General features: G+C 37.2%; 1 long non-coding RNA gene across 1 annotated transcript; it reads left to right on the forward strand.

Annotated features, from left to right (window-relative positions):
- Positions 1-1,364: 1,364 nt before the first annotated feature.
- LOC119886973 lies at positions 1,365-8,150 on the forward strand. The gene is made up of 3 exons (XR_005441577.1): positions 1,365-1,577; positions 3,004-3,070; positions 5,137-8,150. It is a non-coding gene; the product is annotated as an uncharacterized LOC119886973 (long non-coding RNA).
- Positions 8,151-9,726: the final 1,576 nt, after the last annotated feature.

A 9,726-nucleotide genomic window follows, 5' to 3' on the forward strand; every position in this document is an offset into this window, starting at 1 on the left:
CACGTTTCATGCTCGGGCCCTAATTATCTTAAAGTATACATTAGTTGTACACTGTTGATGCCACTATACAGGCCACTTTGGGGGCAGTGGAAACTAGCAATGAACACAAATAAAACACCATTTAATTTGTTTTTATTGCATATATACCTTGCACTATATGTCACCAATCCCTTACAAACATTTCCTGTGTTAGTAGAAAATGATCCTATGGTATTCATGTGGTATGACCTTACAGTACCACAGGTAAAGCAAATTCTGCGGTAATGTATCACAGAACCTGTGGTACTATACCATAGATATACCACACATTTACCACACAGTACATGTTCTATTGTAACCTACTATACCATACATTTACCACACAGTACAGGTCCTATGGTACTATACCAGCATCTGGCCCAACAATGATTAAAAAAAACATTATTTTGTAGGTATTCTTGATGGTATTTTAGAGTTTGACCGTTCCTGAAAAAACAATTTTAAAATTTTGATGACTCTTGGGGGCATGTATTACTTTAGCGTGGAATGAAAAGCTTTCTCAGTTTTATGACGCCAGAGTGTAGTGTTTCTGGGGGCCGACCACCGGACCTCAATGATTACTTTACACAAACAAAAACACATCTTTATTAACTGATTTTGGTGAAACTGGAGTATATTTGATGGAGAACAATATTTTTCGGTTCTTCCTCTGATGTCCCCTGGCTGCCCTGCCTCAACTATCTGTGATTTACAGAGTTTACTGATCAATAGATAGCTTTATTTGTTGCTAAAGTAACAGCTTTATTAGCTTTATTAGCAGTCATATTAGCTTACTCTGCCTGGACTGGGAGCTCGGAGCACTGGGGGAGTGTTAGTGTTTAACGTTCCACTTCTAATATTACTCAAGCAATGGAGGTTTTCTGGCCAGGGGGCTCTGTAAAGTCTATGGCCAGGGGTGGGGTACCCAGCAGGGAGTGAAAGTTAGCGGCTCTGGAATGGGCAGCGGTGGCGGGCAGGCGGGCAACGAATGTAGCCTCCCAGTAAACACAGCCTGAAGAGGACCAAACACATCTTCAAAGACCAACATAAAATACAGTACCGAGGTGATTTACAGAGCTTCAGGATGGACAGATAGCTTTAGTTTTTGCTAAACCATTAAATGCTGCTAACTATCTGTCTGCATCTGTAGCTAGTTAGCTTGGTTAACATTAGCCGGGCTGCTAGCGAACCTATTATTAGCTGACCCCAGTCCTGGGGTTCCAAGAGCCAAACCCGGCATGAAAACCACCTCGGTACTGTATTTTCTCTCATTAAAATGGCCTCTGTTGTCTCGGAGGATGTGTTCACTCGGCGGAAGCTGGGACTAGTCTGCACAGAGTCTGCATGACAGGGTGGGGGCGTAACGCAGATTCAGCACTATTGGCTACTGCAACTGCGTTAACCTTTGTGTTTTAACAGGAAACACGTACATATCAGGAAGCAAATAGTACTCCGGTTTCCGTTTCATGGGAACTTTAAACTGAAATCGACATACATCCATCAGTTACAGAGCAACATTATCATTCATTTGGAGTCGTGTGTCTGGTCTCCTGGAAAATGTAAGTCTAATATTCACCCTTCTTTAGGTCTGTTTTAGTTATCTAGTTGCTAACTGTGCATGTCATTTGGTGCTGAGCAGGTTGTATACAGTGTTTTTTTTTACAGTTAAGTAAAGTTGCAGGCCAGAAAACCAAAACAATTTGCTGAAAGACACAATAAACCATCATAGAGCTGAGGGGAACTTCAGACTCATGTGATAATTCTAATTTTAATTGTTGGTTTGTCCCCATCAGCGTTTCACTTTCACATAAGTAGTCATGTGATCCATTGTTAATATAGAGAATATTGGCTATAGCCACATTAATCACTTTAGGGACCACTGTAGAATATCGCAATGAGAATCAGAAAACACATGCATTAGTTGCTTTTTGATTGTTTATTTTGTTTGTTTTTTGTTTTTTGGGGGAGGCCAGTGACAGTTGAATTACAAAATTATAGAATACACAAACAAGACACAACAATCCATTACCTGTAGATTTTTAATGTGATTATGGGACAGTCCTAGTATTTAAAACATTTATGCAAACTTTGTTTTGTTTTCAACCCATTTATCTAAATGACTGAGTCTGTGGGTGGGAGATGGGTGTGGGTGAGGTCTGCCACAATGTATTTGTTGGTACTGCCAATAGAGGGAGCTGAAGTCAGATTTGTTTGGTCCCTGACCTTGAGATACTCAGCTTCAGTTCCACTGGACCCTAGTTTTTGAAGCCCAGTATCTTTAAAGACAGGTGGGTTGTAAGGAAGTGTTTCAATGAGGACAGGGGCTACAGGACTTAAATAGTTCATGATCCAACAGGAGCTTGCGTCAGCACAGCTCAGGGAATTAATGTCACAGTCCTTGATGTTCAACCTTAACCCTCGCTCAAGTCTTACCACACACAATTTCCTATGGGGACCTAATTCTGTCAAGAACGACTAAACTGAACCCATCCAATCAGGTTATTGTATGCCAGCTTCTAATGTGACAGCTTACAGATGTAACAGCCGAGATTTGCTACAGAATAATGGATAAGATTAAATGAGTAAATGACCCAATTCATTATTTACTTAATTTACTTAAATACAGTGATAGATGTTGCTGTAGCCTGCATGACCTAATTAGCATAGCTAAATTAGGTCATATTGTTTAATTTTTTTGCATTAAAATACTGTTTAAATATTGTCTTTTCATTCATTGTCTTTTATTGATTGAACTTGAATGAAGTACATGATGCGGCCACTCATAATCTGGGTTCTGACCATAGCTAGATGGTGTACATATGAACATAGAAAAATACTTTATTTAGTTCAACACTTTGACCAAGTTGGTAGAAAAATATAGTATTAAAATATAAATTTACTGTGGGTTTGAATATTACATTTTATTGCATACATACCTAATCAAGGACATAAAGAGTAATTTAATATGCCTCTTTATGTGACTAGTATTTGCTGAGACGATGTGTCTTTCCACCTGAAAGAAGTAGCAGGCCTGCAACGACCACATGATATGGTAGGACATGTCTGCAAACAGAAGTAAACATACATACAAATGACAAATAAAACACTTTGACATTTGACTCTACAATGATGTAAATCCAGGCTATATGTACGCAATAAATGTTTTATATTAATTCAGAATTTCTACCACTTCCTTTAAAAATAGTGGTTTTAGCATGTACATTTGTGGTTTTGTTTGTCATAAAAAATCTTCAAGCTGTCAGGAGGAGGGAAAAACAGACAAAACCAGGAGTTGAATGCTTCAGTGTGCCACATGAGATACAGTAAATCTATTCAGTATATCTGTAACACATACATGTTTATATGCTCATATTTAAATATATAAAGGATGTGTACACACTGTATATTACACTAAGTAACCATATCATCCTCTGTATGTACACAGCTCTGTAACAGTGAACACTGTATACTCCATAGGACAGTATTGTTTTAATGGTATTGTGGTTTGCCCTGTTCTCAGGCTTGTATTATGCTGCCCTCTGGTGATTGTGACTCAAACCCTCGCCCCCATTTTATGACATGTATAAAGAAGCCATATTTACCATTTACATGATCATTTTCACAGGCAATCAGAAGACTGCGTTATAAATGTATTTACTGCATGTTAAATATATATATATTTTTTTTTACTATCTTAATTACATCGCATTTTCTCTGCAGAATATGCTGTCCAGAGTATTTAAGCTTTCGAAATATATGTACTGAAAGCTGAAAAATTCTGTTTAATACTGACAAATGCATTTTTAATTAAGAAAATGCTGCCATAATTTTATACAGAAAAAATATAACACACAAATAACATGACAGAAATGGCTGTCTGTAACACAGGGAAACAATGTAATGTTGTTTTTACTTTACCCATTCACAATTGTGAATTTTGTTTTCTTAATTTTTGCAACATTGCTCAAACTTGCATAATTTAATTCACTAAAAAGAAACTTACACAAATTAAAACCTCCCTTACTCAGCCTGTTTCTTATTTAAATTGTCTTACCAGTCTATAGTACATAATCCCTTCAAAACATTACTGTGGATTACAATGACTCGTGACTGGCCAGCCTGTAGTACTACTATCAGATAATGCTCATTCATCAATGTCTATTTATTCAAAGTAGAAATAAATTTGTGATAAATAAAATATTCCCCCATTACACAAATATAGAAGAGATGTTCAATTTAAAGTAACCTGACAATGTAAGGAGAACAAGAGGTGTCTTAGATGAAAGGAGCAAGCATTCATTTTTTATAGTGGAATTTTTATTCATACATTGATTATACATTTATAAATGTAATTTAATAAATATATACTGAATTAAATTAAAGGCAAATGGATATTTGTGAGAGCAAATTTGAGTTATCGGGGTAAACAAACAAACGTTTGTTACTTTAACAACTTATAATGTGCATCACACTAATTGTATCTGTTATACTTAATAGCATATTTTTTTCAAATGCATCTTTATCATTTTAAAACATTTATCACTTGTCAGACAAATATATAGCATGAGCCTACTTTGAGGGATCAAAATGTAGCCCCTTTTCAATTTGATCTGAGTTTATGTGATCCATTACTCACTTCTCTTTTTGCTTTCTCTTACTGAAACATATTTTTTAATTTCAGGGTGTTTAAATTAGGAACATGGCAAGAGATTTAATCAAAAACTTAAAATTTAGGAAGAAAAAAATGTTTGTCTATCATCCTCAAAGTAATGTCTTGTTTGGATCAATTTGGTGCAAAACTCTTGAAATGCAATAATGTCACAATTTAACCAAAAAGATGCACGGTAGATGTAAAACTGGATTTTGTGGCATACTGAAGATAACCTGTGCAACCCTACTAGGATTTGCATCACAAATAATGTACAAGCTATCAAGTAGCCATGAAAATTTTGTAATTTTTTGCATGCATTGCAGAAAGTGTTGCACTAAATGCACTGTGCATTCAATTCCTTGAATAACTACAGTAAGATATCTCCTACCTGCCCACCCTGCATTGACTGAAGGTAAAAAGCATTCATGCAGACCTGCTCCTCCTCTTGTATTGTTTATCCCCTACAGTCTCTCCTATCCAGTCTCCTCTCTTCAGTATGCAAGGCCGGAGGTGAAACCTAGTGCAGGAAGAGAGCACCTTTATATGTAATACCTGCAGCACTGTCAGCCAGGGACCCCGGCCAATGGGAAGAAAACATGTGCAAAGGACCATCTGCAATGGAAAAACAAATCCTGTAAAAGATTTTGTGGATTTTGCGGCACGAGGGAATGATGTCCAGCTGCCCCAAGTCTTAGTGACAGATGCTTTCTCCTTCTCGCTTGGATAACGCGCACGTTCCTCTGTATCCTCCAGTGGCCTTAAATACTCCAAACCTGGGTGCTCCTTTAACATCCACACATGCAATATTTTGACTTTCAGTAGACAGTGAATTATACTTTTTTCTATTATTAAATAATAATGTGTCTAATTTAGCAAGCTAAGGCATTGTTTACTCATGATGGGATATTCTGGCAATTATGGGAATACCTCATCTTCTCATATTAATGTATGTGAGTATAAACTTGCAGCAGATTAGGTAAATGTATATCTCAGGATTCCAAGCAATCACTAACTCCACCTAATGGCTTCTATTTATTAAGGAGAGTGAAAGATTTTGTAATAACATGCTTAGGCCACGTTTCACAAAAAAAGTGGTAAGCAGTGAAGCAAGATCTCATTTACAGCTCTCAGCTGTCATGTTCACTTGAACTGAATGTCATGGCCAAAAGCTTTTGCTCCGACTTACTGAATACATTACTTACCTTGTCTCTAATCCGTCTAGTGCTGTAATGAGCTTTGGAGGTAGACATCTGTAACTGTTGTTTCTGTCCCATTCACCTTTCCTTTCTAAGCTTCATTAAGACATGCATTTGGTCTTTCTCTAACAAAAGAATGGCATAGAAAACACAGCAATTAGTTCTTGGTCTCTAACTAAGGAAGCAATGCTAATGTTGCTGTTTGATTTTTGTTTGCGCATTAGGTTGAATTTGGCAACATCTTTGTTCAGCACTTTAAAGCTCCAGCAATGAATATTTATTAACAATAGATAAACTTAACAAGTGTAAAATGATAGGAGTGGCTCATAGTGACAAACCCACCGAGAATTATCACCAGACTCTGCACTTCAGCTCCACACACACTTTTAGTCTATTTTGGATTATTATTTTGGTTTTCTAGTGTTGCACCAATCTCCGTAACCTTCTTAGGAATTTTAGCCACATTGGCAGTGCACGTTTTTTTTTTATCAGACTTTATCACACACATGCTACCTCAACACTAGTTAGATAGCTTTGTTTGTGTGACCACTCAGATTCTGTGATACTAGAGTATTAAATTCATGAAAAAGACCAAAATGTTAATCAGATACTAACAGGTCTGGGGTTTCATGCTTTACAGACAGACTTGGCCAATCACCACTGTCACGTTGTTTGCAGCAGCAGCAGGTAGCCGTTTTCAGAGAAAAGGCTAAACCAACTGTACATCACCTGCCCAGCACAAAGAACAACAAGTTAGCAGCTAAGCCAGTTAACATAGTGGAGCATTTAGCAGCTAAAAAGACAAATATTTCTTTCAGTAGTTGGTGGAGACCAAAAAGAGCTCAAATGAGAGTGAGTATTGGAGCTGCATTTGTCAGTAGGACAGAAACATGACTTTAAATGAATGCTAATGTTGCCACAGGGCTGCTGAATGTGTAAATAGGCAACTGCTTGAAAATTTGTATTTTGTGCTTGTTCTGCTGACCCCAAGTGGCCGAAAAACAAGTAAATGCAGCTATAAGAAAGCCTACGTGTAAGACAACTCTCTACACATTATTGTTGAAGAAAATTTTAAGTATAAACTATTTTTTTTCACACTAAGGTTCTATGGTACTTTATATACATATATTTTCTTGAAAGTACTCTAATTTTTAATTTGTAAAAAAAACAGCAGTACTGAGTGCTCAAGATAGAAATGTTGTATTGTGTAAATTGTTTCAATGTATTTTCAAAAAGGATAACTTAAATTAATATATAGAAATGCCAAACATACATGTCTTTCACGATCCAATTAGACCATCTACATTGGGCTTACTGGATTTGCTGCTTCACCTTTAATCCCCTCCCATTGATAATCTCGAGAGAAGCCTGTGTTGGATTCTCTCTACAGTCAGATGAAGCATATGGCCCTAGCATCTGTGGGCCAGTTTACGTCCAAGAATTCCCTGCTTGGCTGCTACAGCAGCAGCTATATTAGGACTAAAGCCCACAACTTTCATTGACAAAATCTGATTTAACCATTGGCCGTATGTTCTCAATGGACTCCTGCCTTGGTTCAGGACTGCTCAGACTCAGCTTTCATTGTTACTTTAAAGTAAAGCTACTTCATGCCTATAGATTTGTTATTTTCTGATATACAGATGGGGGGACAAATTAAAGGAAGCACCTAAATAAAAGAGTGGACAAACATGTTCACATGCACCAGGGCTCACTGAATGGTTTGGTGAGTTTGAAAATTATGTAAATAAAATGCTACGGCCTTCACAGTCACCAGATCTCAAATCAGTTTCTCATCTATGGAAGATTTTGGACCAGCATGTAAGACAGTGCTCTCCACCACCAACTCCATTAGACCTGATGAACATTCTTCTTCAAATCTGTTTAGTGATGTCTGTGACATTATGCTATATAGTCTTTTGTTATGTCTGGCTGTGTTTGTTTTTCTTTCTATTTCATGTCTCTCTTGCAAAAGAGATCTTGAACGAGATTACCTGATTAAATAAAGGTTGTTTTATATGTGAGGGATATCTGGTGGAGGAATGGTGTCAATCCCTCCAGTAGAGTTCCACAGACTTGGCAAAGAACTGTTCTAGAGGCTCGAGGTGGCCGGACTCCATCCTTCATGTTTGTTTTTCCTTTAGTTTGTCACCCAGCTATGGAAGACCTGAGAGTCAAGTGAGGAAAAATTCTGATCTGAAATTCTGAGGAAAGATTCTGATTCTGTGATCTAAATTGTTTTCTCTCCTGTGTTTCTTAGAACAGGTGAATAAAAAGTTTCCAGGGTTGTTTTTTTTCATCTGTGAAATGATTTTGCCAGGAAAACCTGTGAAAAAAGGTGAAAAAAGTTTTGTGAGGTGAAAAAGTCACTTGAAAATTATCCTGTCAAAACTTTTCATGTGGCGAAAAAATTTGTTCCTCCACTTGTTTCACAGATCATTTCTTTTTAAGGAATTATCCTGGTAAAAACCTTTGTTCATCTGTTCTTAAGTCACAAGCACAAGAGAGTGCAATTTAGATCAGACTTAGAAAATGAATCAACAGATTTTTCCCCACTTGCCTCTCAGGGCTTCCATATTCAGCTGCATATAAGGAAACAAATTCTATCAGTAACAAAATCCCATCCTTTGTTTTTAAACAGTGCTGTTTGGCAGAATAGAGTTGACTGAAACTCACCTATGATTGTCGTTACTGTGGTCATTTAATCACAATAAATACATCAGGTTGAAAAATAATAAATAATTATAAGTAAAACATTTTTCTTTTTTTAGATATGCATCAGTTTTTTTACGAAAGAAATTGTTCCTATGAAAACTGCATGTTATGTTTTGAGGACCACAAATATAATTCCAGTTGCCATCATTGTGGGGTGATGGCAGACGTTCCAGAGGTGGATATCTCAAAATCTCACCACATAAGAACAAAACTATCTGCATAGCTAAGTACTACAGTTTTATTTTTTATTATAAGTTAATCATAAATACAATAATTCCAAATCTAGATATTTTTGCCTTTGTGAAGAACAATCTCTCTGCAAGCTGACAGAGTTGGCTGGAGAAACAACAAACATCTCATAGGAACACAGAAACGCCTACTGCAGATAAAGACTGCATGGTTAACATTATTTAATTTTCACAGCTGACTCACACTCTCTGTACCAGTGGCATCAGCTCAACACAAAGTAAGGCCACCAGATACCATCAGCATGCTGTATCTGTCTTGTAAACACCCTAAATACTTTAGAGTTGCAAATTGCAAATGGCAGATGCTACAATACTGGAACTTTTCAAGCTGCATTTTAACAACAGCATCATCCACAGTTGCCAAATACAGACAATCATGATGAATAACACAGACAGCGGTAACAACATTGGAGCTGGATCATGTCTTAAACCACATTCAACCCCAGTCTGGCAATAAACTTCCACATGAGTTTATGCTATTATACAATAGACAACATGTAACACATGTAGAATTATCATAAAGAGCCACTTTACCTTGGGATAAACATAAATGCAAACGATCCAGCCACAGACAGTTCATCTTTCAAGTGGTACAAAACATTTATGAGGGCAATAATTCATTGAGTTACTGGCCTGCTGTAAGAACAGTGGTGTTTGGCACATGCCATCATGTGGGACGGCGCTTCAGCAAACAGATATAAGCAATTTCAGAAAAATTGGCTGTTATTGATCTCTACTGCTGGCAAAGTGGCTGAGCCAACACCCAGGGGTCACATGCAGCCTACAGTGAAGTCACATTTTCCCTAATAAAAGCCAAAATCTAAACAGAAACACTTGGCGAAGAGGGACTGCACCATGGTGGAGACTGAGTGAACGGGTGCAAACTGACTAGGAGGGACAT

This window comes from Micropterus salmoides, unplaced genomic scaffold (genome assembly GCF_014851395.1).
Source record: "Micropterus salmoides isolate LMB-PRFRI ecotype aquatic unplaced genomic scaffold, ASM1485139v1 Ms_hic_scaffold_4, whole genome shotgun sequence".
Lineage (NCBI taxonomy): Eukaryota > Metazoa > Chordata > Actinopteri > Centrarchiformes > Centrarchidae > Micropterus > Micropterus salmoides.